Below are 10,335 nucleotides of genomic sequence, written 5' to 3'. Positions count from 1 at the left end.
GTAAAAAAAAAAAATCAGGAAAAAAATATATATAATAAGAACAACTGGATTTTAAATCAATTGATTTCCTATCTTTTGATTAGTTTGGCTCGTTTGTCTGTCTGCATTCTGTAAACCATTTTTCTGAGCATTTATCTGTATTCCAACTCCATGAGAGAAATCGTTGCCATAAATTGAAACATTTATTAACCTGTGAGGATATGGAGTTGAGACTCTTACTAGGAATTTCTGAAGGCCATGTACATTTAACTACCTGAAATAAGCTTTGAATTAATCATCTCGAATTATTTCATAAATTATAATTATGATGATCTTGATATAACTTTGACAGTTTTCAAATTTAATTTAAACATTTAGTTAGTTTTGATTACATTTCTATTTAAATTAATCAATATGTTTTGTATTGCTATTAACGCTTAAATTGCTAGGGACTAGCAATAAGCTGGTTGGGAGGTGTGATAAACATAAAAATTGTACATTAATTAAATGTTTTATAATATAAATATATAGTTTTTGTTTTATTAAATGTTTAAATATTATATGTTTTATAATAAATTGTATAAAATATAAGTTGTTGTGTAGTTATAAGTTTTTACTATTTTTTACAGGTTCGATAAAACAAGAATAATCTTGGCGTTGCAAATGGGATTAAGATGATTCTTGGACATGTAGAAAGTTGATTATAAGATCTACAATATTGTTGCCAAGCATGAGATAAAAATCCTCTCACAAGTGGGATCAAATTAAGCAACAATTAAAGTTACCAAAGGAGTGGCAGTTTTACCATGCTCTAGTATTTTGACCATATCTCTCAAATTACTTGGTCAAATATTCTGAAAAAAATACCACAACTAGACAACTCAATTATCCACATGTTTCATTTTATGTGAAGAAGCAAATTCGGAGAAGAAGATTTTCAAAAGTGATGTGTAATATAATATTAATTTCTTGGAACACTAATGAAGACTTATGTGTAAAAAATAATATTTTATTTGTGGTTGTCTCCCCAAATTTGGCTATAAATAGTGGTGCATTGTAATGTATTGGGATATCCCTCATTCTATGAACAAATCTTTGAGTTCATAATATTTCTCTCTATATTTTTCTTTTATTTCCTCATTTAAATATAATTAGCATGTTAATTTCATATTCAAAGTTTTACACTTTGAATAATGAATAGCTAACTTCCTAAAGTTGAGATGATAAGGTGAAGCTCTTGGCAGGTAAGAATCTATGTTTTATATTATTTAATCATTATTTATTGTTTATGTTATATTTATTTCTTTAAGCATTTTTATACCCTACTTATAAGTGGGAGTTTTGATTTATTGTTGCTATATGTTACACTAAATTCTTGGAACCATTTAAATGTTAGTTTGGTATTACCAACCATTTAAAGTGGATGCCTTGAGTTATTATATATAAATATATTATAATATTAAATTCTTGGAACCATTTAAATGTTAGTTTGGTTTTACCAACCATTTAACTTGGATTCCTTGATTTACTATATATAAATATATCATAATAATATTTTCTTGGTACCATTTAAATGTTAGTTTGGTTTTACCAACCATTTAAAGTGGGAACCTTGATTTAGTGTTTACAAATATATATATAGCACAATAAATACTTGACCACATTTATAAGTTTTGGTATATATTATATATTTATGAGATAATAATTTATAACATAATATAAATATGATTATTTAATATATTGGAACCATTTTATTAAGTGAATTTCAATATTGTTCGTTAATGTTAACTTTATTAAAATACCAAGAGTGGATCCTTTAATCTCAACTACTAAAATTAAAATTTAAACAATTAAAATTAAAAAGAAACAAAAACAAAAACAAAACAAAAAGACATTGTAGTGGACTTGTAATTACCTTAGCTTCCCTGTGGATACGATATTCGGACTCACCGAACTATATTACTTGTGGACAACCTGCTCTTGGGAGTGCAACAATCAAAGTCGCAACATTAGGCCCATTAATTATTTTTTTACCATTTAATTATTATATATACTAACCCTTAACCTAAACCTAATCCCATCCCAACAGCTGACACCCACCATTCAGAGTTTGTTCCCCTCGGTTTCAGAGATATCCCAGTTGAAGGCCACGTTCTTTTGGCTGGTTTTGGCAGAGAAGAACTATCCGGGTCACCTTGCATCATCCTTGTTCTCCAATCATCTCAAGGCATGCATTGTACTCTCGTTTTTTCATCTCATATGCTAAAAACTTGCTGCTGTGTGTTAAACTTATAGCAAAACTTTCGATCCAACCAATAGCATTAAGGATTTTTGGTTTTTTTCTCATGCAATGCTTTTCTTGTATTATCACTCACATTTTCTGTATAGAGGCGCAAGGGGCTGCGGCTATGGGCTGTCCAGAGTATGGTGGTGGTGTCACGATTGAGCCTTGGAGTGAAAATGGTTCGGTGTTGCTGTATGAGGAGAGATCGAGAGGTGGTGTCTTGGTTTTTGCTCGGTATGGCAAGATCGATAGAGTTGGGGTGTGCTGCGATGCATGGGTACGAACCAAGCTGAGTTTCAGACCTTGTAAAGTCGAGTATGAGGGTAGAGATGAGTCATGGGTGGTTGGTCGAAGGAGAAGCGACCCATGCATGTACAGCGTGAATGGAGGTGGATATGTTAGCTTTCGGTTGGCTACTGTAAGTGGTCGGTGCAGCGGGCTTTGTGAATTGGTTTGGCTTAGTTTAGAGGGGTCATTAAGGTCCTAATGGTGAGTATTAAGGCTGGACAGGTGGTGGCTTAACGGATTAACGAAAGTTAAAAAGTTAGGAGCCATGAGTAGGTTGTTGATTTGCACAAAATGGGGGTGACCAAGAGCTTTGTGTTTCTTTTGGATTGGTAGTTGAGAGTTTTGGGTATGATAAAAAGTATTAGGAGTCGTATAGTGTATTTAAGATATGCAAAAAAAAAAGTGGGACAGAGCATGATGTTTGTCAAGAGGAGTGCTCTGTGTGGGTTCAGAAATGGAAGGAGCATGATGTTTGTCCTTCTTCAAGGTGGCCATAAATTGGGCCAATGATATCTCATCTTCATTAGGCTGGGTAGTCTCCGGTAGGGGAACAGTGGCAGCAGGTTCATCAGATTCTGTAGCGTCATCAAACATAGGGATACTATCCTTTGCAGGCTCAACCTTCTTACGAGCCACAAGTTCATAATCAGCGTCATCCGAGTCATCTCCCGAGGTTTCTGCAGGATCAATAAGCGATGGGCGAGTGGAGGGCTGGCCCTTGAATCTGAATCGTTTGCCTGGTGTGAGATCAGGGTTAAACCCAGCCTGTCGTTTGATTGTCTCAGTGGTGGTCGTGGTGGATCAAAAACCTGTATAATTGGTGGATTATCGATTTCTACTGGATTCACTAGCTCTCCTAGGGCAATAATATCCAACGGTTCTGGTTTTAGAATAGCAGGGATGATCTGTAGATTTGGAGCAGTGGGTGTTACATCAGACGTTGTGGGAGTTGGGTTAACATCCTCCGCATGACCCATCTCACTTTGAATGTCCTGTGGATCGTATCCTTTCCTGCCATTGATGAAGTTTAGATTGCAAGTGGGAAAAATGAGGAATGCAAAAAAAAAAAAACAGAGAGAAATTGCGTAAGGAAGACATGAAAATTCGAGAAGCTATTATACAGATAATGATGAATTAGGCGTTGAAACGATCGGTTAGTAAGGTGATAAGTGTTTAGAAGGGGGGTTAAATAAACACTCACTGATTTTGTATTCTTTTCAAATACTGGGTACAGTTTTGTTACAAACTGACACTCGGTATCTCATCAGTCGATAACAATCAGTTTAACTGAAAAACAGTTGCGGAAATAAACTGACTGAAAGATAGAATAACTCGAAGTAACTGGATATGAAAAACACGTGATATGTTTCTGGATGTTTGGAGAATAGAATCACTCCTACATCACCCCTTCTATCAAAAAGATAGGATTTTCACTTAAAGACTTTGATCAAATACAAATGCTGTACTGACCCACTTCAGTTTATACTTAACACTGCCAAACTGAAACTCTTAGTTAACAAAACTTTTACAGTATAACACAACTGAATGAATCTTAACGAAGATCTCAAAATGCTAACAAGCTCGTAAAGCAGCCTTGATTGCTACTGATAAATCTGATAAGAGTGAGCTTTGATATCTGAATGCAAGTTGTGATTTTAGAAGAGCAAGCTTGAATAAAATAGTAGTTCGCGTGATTGTCAAGTATTGTTTTCTCAGCTGCTCTCTTCACCTATTTATAGGCTTCTCTCTCAACGGTAATATTAAATATCATTTGAATCTTTATATCCGTTGATTTCCACGTCGATATCTTCTGACATTCGTACACTGCAATCTCTGAAATGCGGCGTCCCACTACTAGTTGCAGTCTGTTGTACTATTTGTCGGTTGTCGCTCTCAACTGATGACGTATTCAGTTGAGGGATCTGCTGAAACTGTTTTGTTTCAACTGATCAGTTCCCAACTGATCAGTCAGTTATAATACTGCTTCAGCTGTTGAAGTGTATATCTATAGCTGGTACGCATTAATCTTCAGCTAGTGACAATAGATCAGTTAGCTCGTTGCCTCATTTCCTTTGATCAGTTTTACAAAATACGTTTTGAAGCTTAATTTGTCAAATCACTGAAATTTAGTTTCCAACAATTTCCCCCTTTTTGGTGATTGACAAAACTCAGAATATAATAAACTAATCTTTGAATAAAGAATTATTGTAGATAAAATAATTTCTAATGTACAGATTCGTACAAAGAGAACAAATAATCTTCAAGTAATAACTGATAAAAGAATGTCTTTTCGGCTGTATCCTCTCTTATTCTTTCATTAACCTAGCTGCTTCCCCCTTTTTGTCAAGCACATCGACCTTGAGAGAAAGAATCCTAACATCAGCTGCAATGTCTTTGACAGCAGTCAATACAGTGGTCTGCAGCAAATTGATCTTCTTTGAAACAGATAGTTCCATTGATTCAACTCTCTTGCTGATTGAGTCTTGAGTAACAGAAAGACTTTCAGCTAGGCCTATGTTCTTCTTAAGCTCGTCGATTGCAAAGGTGATGGAATTCACAGCTGTTTGAATGGATTTCAGTTTATCTGAATTAAATTCATTGGAGGAGTTCAACTTCAGAGAATGAGAAAGTTGTGTGTTTTGAATCTGCTTTAGTTCTTGTATAATTTTGGACATGTTGAGTTGTATGTCCTGAATTTCTTCAAGGACCAAATCCATGTCTGAATATGGAGGAGGTGATGCGGGTCCAGACGTTCCTGGTTCTTGTTCCTGTTCCTTGGAAGATTGACCAAATATCACCAAAGTTCGGTCAGAAACCTCTGTAACCTCCTGTGTCAGCTCTGGCACATCTTCCATATTTATTTCTTGTTGGACTGGAGGGGAAGAAGATAGAATAAGATCAGTAGATGGACTGCCCTACTGATTCAGTTGCGTATCTGCTGTAGTTTCAGTTGGCGGGTCAGTGACTGATGGTTCTGACTGTTGGTCAACTGAGTCTTTCTGCGGTTTTTCAACATGCAACTGAGCTTTCTCAGTGACAACATTGACGTCAGTTGGCTCAAAATTTGATTCAATGAGCACATTAGTTTGAACCTCTTGTTCAGCAGAGATAGGGAGAAGAGATTCTGCAACTGCTTGATCAGTTTGTAGATCAATTGATCTTGTTGAAGGCGTATTTGTTTGAAATTCTTCTACCACTGACTGAATTATTTCATCAATGTTTGCAAATGTCAAGTCAGCTTCGGAATAAATTGGATGGTTCGTAGCAGTAGATTGAGGCACATCCTGAACTGGCTCTTCAGTTGTAGCAACAGCTTGTTCAGTGGATGGCTCTCTACGCTGAGAAGGCGAATCATCTTCCTCATCTTCCGAAGTGCGTTCATGAATGACCAGTTCCTGGTCCATCTCCCAAAATTTTATTTGAGATTGCAGCGCCATAAGATCATTTTCCAGCTGCGTGAGCACAGCTCGATCATTGTAGGCAGTTGGACTGGTGGTAATATAGTTGGCTTTTAATTTCTCAATCAGTTGCCCCAAATTTTTGGCTCTGATTTGATCAAAGAAGTAATTCTTCCGCCCCAAAGCCTGAATTATCGTAGTAGCCTTGACCATTCATTGAACAGTTGCCTCCAGCTTGATAAAGGTATTCAGTTTTGACTTCTTTTTCAGCTTCTTGGCAAAAGTACGTGTTCTAAACCTCGTCCAAGCTTCAAAAATTTTTATCTTCGATGCAGCAAAGGCATTGACCTGTTCCCAAATTAGGTCAATATGAGTTTGAATGGCATTTGAGGGCCTTGGCTCTTCGATCATCTTGCCCTTTCCTTTCTCATCAGTGAAAATATGTGGAATGTTCAGTCCAAAGTGAGTAATGTCCACTCTTTCCTGAATGACGATTCCCTTGGGTCGAGCAGGAGCAAGAATCAAAGGTCGATTGATTTGTATTAAAGGGGCTGCAGCTTTTGCTGATTTCTTCTTCTCATCAGCTGGAATTGCTTTCAATGAATAGCCTGAATGGGCTGTTGAGCATCTGAGGGCTTTAGTCTCTCAGCAGGGATAGAAGTCAACAAAGCCACTGGCTTTGTCTTCTGAGTTCTTGCTTCTTGGTGATCAACTGAAATGGTGTTTCCTCATAATCTGATCCATTGGTGATCAGTTTCCTCTTTGTAGACTTCAGTTGAGCCAGAGTTTTGGCCTTTTTCACTGACTTGGGAGCAGCCTGCTGAGTCCCAATCTCCTTCTTGATCTTCACAAACAGATCAGGAGAGATGTCCAGTTTGGTCTTTGGTGGTTGAACATTTTTGGCATTGAAGACCTTGAACTTAGATGTTCTTTCTGAATCATCAGCCACCAACCCTTTGATTTTCAGCAAGTAGCTCAGTTGAACAGCAAATCCTTTGGACTGCTTGGTGGACTGGAGCATATTCTTTAAAATATTGAAGATAAGACGCTTCCAGTTCAGTCTTTGTTCAGCCATGATGATGGTGATGGCTGAATTTTTTCCAAAGTAAGGACAGCAAAGGATCCTGCCTTCGCCAAAATCCCTTTGGCCACAATATCGGCCAGCAACTGAACTTCATGCTTAAGTTATTTCTTTGGATCGGAAACCTTGATTTTCCGTCCATCAGCGGAGAGGAGGGTTTGCATCTCTTCAATGTCAGATGCTTTCACCTTAGCAAGATGTGCCATTCCATCAGAAGGCAGCAAGAATAACTCTCCAAAAGAATCTTCGGAAATGGTCAACAACTTACCATTGACAGTAGAAACGATGTTTCCATCAGAGGTGATCTTCAACCAAGATCCCATTTAAAAGCGCACTTTTAACATCTATTTGAAAAAGTTTGATTTTCATGTATCATGCAATAGCAATAGTCTGATTGACTCAATACGGGCAACAGGAGCAAAGCTCTCATCAAAATCAACCCCCTCAACATGTGTGTACCCTTGAGCCACCAACCTTGCTTTGTTTCGAATGATGTTTTCCGACTCATCAGTTTTATTTTTAAAAATCCATTTTGTACCAATAATATTACCATGGTCAGGAGGTGGAACCAAGTGCCACACATCATTTCGAACAAATTGCTCAAGCTCCTCATGCATTGCATTAATCCAAAATTCATCTTTAAATCTTCATCAATATTTTTAGGCTCAGTATTAGATATAAAACATGAAAATCTGACATGTGTGTTAGGGGTGTCAATCGGGTGGGTTGGGTCGGGTTTCAGGTCAACCCGCGAATTTTTTTTATTTTTTTTCCAACCCGAACCCGAAGCAACCCGAAAACCCCCAACCCGAACACGAACCCGTATAACCCGACTCAACCCGCCTAACCCGAATATTATTTATTTTTTAAAAAAAATTAATTAAAAAATTTCGAAAAAATAAAAATAATAATAATATGTCATATAGCTAACATTTATAATAATATCCTCACAAGTTTCTCATTAAGAATGTGTAATGCTGTGATTGTGTCTAATAGAATTTTAGTTGTCTATGTGTAGTATTAATTTTTCAACACAATAATTAGATAAATATTCAAAACACATAATGATAATAATAACATTTAAGAGTTCGAACAGCGCTTGATAAAAGAAAACGGTGCATGTAAATCTCTGCAGCAAACATATGATTGAGACATCTTGGATCCTTCTGTAGAATCTTTTTGTTGTATTTGCTGGGAGCTCATAAATCAAAACTTTTAACCTTCCAACCGGGTCATCTTCCAAAACATAACCGGCACTTCCTGAGATTCAATTGATAGACATATTAAGCATGATTATAAGTTCAAGTTAACAATATCTCAAAAGAAGTTGAAGCTTGTCAACTGAACTAGTAGATATATGTTCAAATTTAAAAAAAAACATTGAGAATTACCCAGCCAGGTGTTTTTTTATCCTAACAGTTTGATGTCATGTCAATTCAAACAGTACGATTTATTCTTTATATTGGGAATACCTTTAGAATTTTAACAAATTGAAGAAATAGCAACAAAGTATAAAACATGACAATGGGGCATGCACTCATTTTTTCGTAGAACACAAATCAATTTTTGGAAAACACATTTCAAAACAATCGAATATATATGCACTTTTAATTAACTCCCAAAGTAGTCCAAAACAGACTCTCTAACACAAATACCCAGAAGAATTGCTTCATAGGCTTTAACAACAGCTTGCACAAAAACAAAACCCGTTAACTTACCATTAGCAGCTTTATGATCTAATGAATACATACAAATACCCAGAAGACATGCTTCAATCATCCGTTGCAGCATTGTTTGATCCAGCATCCTCATTTATGAATAAATGCATAACATTTTCAGTCAAATCATCCAACCTCACCTCAGTAGTTTCTACAAAAATAAGATATTAGTAAAACAGATAACTTTAAAATGAAAATAACAAGAAGAATCACTAACCTTTCTGTCCAACTAACCAATCTCTACAACAAACCAACACCTCAATAACAAGAAGAATTACTAACCTTTCTGTCCAACTAACCAATCTCTACAACAAACCAACACCTCAACAACATCAGGCTTCATTGCACTATGATATTGGTCAAGTATCCTACCACCCGTACTAAAAGCTGATTCAGAAGCAACTGTAGAAATTGGAACACTCAAAATATCTCTGGCCATTTGTGAAAGTTCAGGATACCTAAATTGGTAAGCTTTCCAAAATGCAAGAACATCACAATTTGAAGATCAGTCAATTTTTGGTTCATCCAAATAAAGATCCAATTGACTCTTTTGAACTCTGTCATTTAATTCTGTTCTTTGAAATGTGTCAAATTCCTACATCATAAATTAAATGTATTGGTAACGAAAAGTAAAAAATAGTGAGAAAAAGAAAAAATTATCATAAATACCTTGAAAACATCCATGCATCCACTGTCTGAATTTAGAGGAAGAGAAGCATTATCGTCAATGCCACTGTGAGAACTCGTAGATGTGTTGCTACTACTTGATTTAGAAGCAAGGCCCATATATTCCTCAAACAAAGAAACTAATTTAGACTTCACCAGACTCAATTCGTTACTACCATGTCCGTATAACTTGTTGTAACAAAACTCAACAAACTGCATCTTGAACCTCGGATCAACTATCACAGCAATGGACAACAAAATGTTATAATCTTTCCAGTACTTGTCAAATTTCTGAAACATCCGATTGGCCATTGATCTCATGAAATCATCAGAGCTTTGCAAGGCTTGACTTAATGTCAATTGAACCGTAAAGACACGAGGAAAATAAAGGTTGGTAGTAGGATATTTCACCCCAGAAAACAAAGTTGTTGTCTCATAGAAAACCTCAAGAAATTTGCATATTTTGTCAGCTTGAACCCACTCGTCAACCAATGGACAGTGCATGAAATTAGTATCAGTCAATTTCAAATGATTAAAAGCACGTCAATAATATATGGCACTAGAAAGCATCAAATACGTAGTATTCCATCTAGCAGAAACATCTTGCCTAAGTGATTTCTTATGATTCAGCGAAGTTTGGGTAACAGATTCTACAAAATTTTCTTTCTCACTTGACTGCCTTTTACATACTTTACACATTCACGAATCTTATCAACGGAATGATCAATTATTTTCAAACCTTCTTGGACAATTAAATTGAGAATGTGTGCACAACAATGAACATGCAAAAACTCGCCACCATTCACTAATGAACAATTTAAACTAAGATGATCCCTTAAAAGGCCAACAAACACATCATTTGCAGCGGCATTTTCCAACGTAATTGTGAAAACCTTTCTCTGAATTCCCCAAGCATTGAAT

At 36.1% G+C, this 10,335-nt stretch overlaps 1 long non-coding RNA gene across 2 annotated transcripts; it reads right to left on the bottom strand.

Annotated features, from left to right (window-relative positions):
* Window positions 1–8,116: 8,116 nt before the first annotated feature.
* Window positions 8,117–9,945, bottom strand: LOC140812810 (uncharacterized). Of its 2 annotated transcripts, none has more exons than XR_012113756.1 (3): window positions 9,071–9,945; window positions 8,788–9,005; window positions 8,117–8,290 (listed from the first exon to the last, which is right to left on the bottom strand). It is a non-coding gene; the product is annotated as an uncharacterized lncRNA (long non-coding RNA). The 2 variants fall into 2 exon arrangements; XR_012113757.1 differs by having other exon boundaries at window positions 8,788–8,899; window positions 9,031–9,944.
* Window positions 9,946–10,335: the final 390 nt, after the last annotated feature.

Source organism: Primulina eburnea, chromosome 14, assembly GCF_022965805.1.
Source record: "Primulina eburnea isolate SZY01 chromosome 14, ASM2296580v1, whole genome shotgun sequence".
Classification (NCBI taxonomy): Eukaryota; Viridiplantae; Streptophyta; class Magnoliopsida; order Lamiales; family Gesneriaceae; genus Primulina; species Primulina eburnea.
Note: the sequence above shows the minus strand (reverse complement) of the source record. Positions and strands in the feature narration are given on the sequence as shown.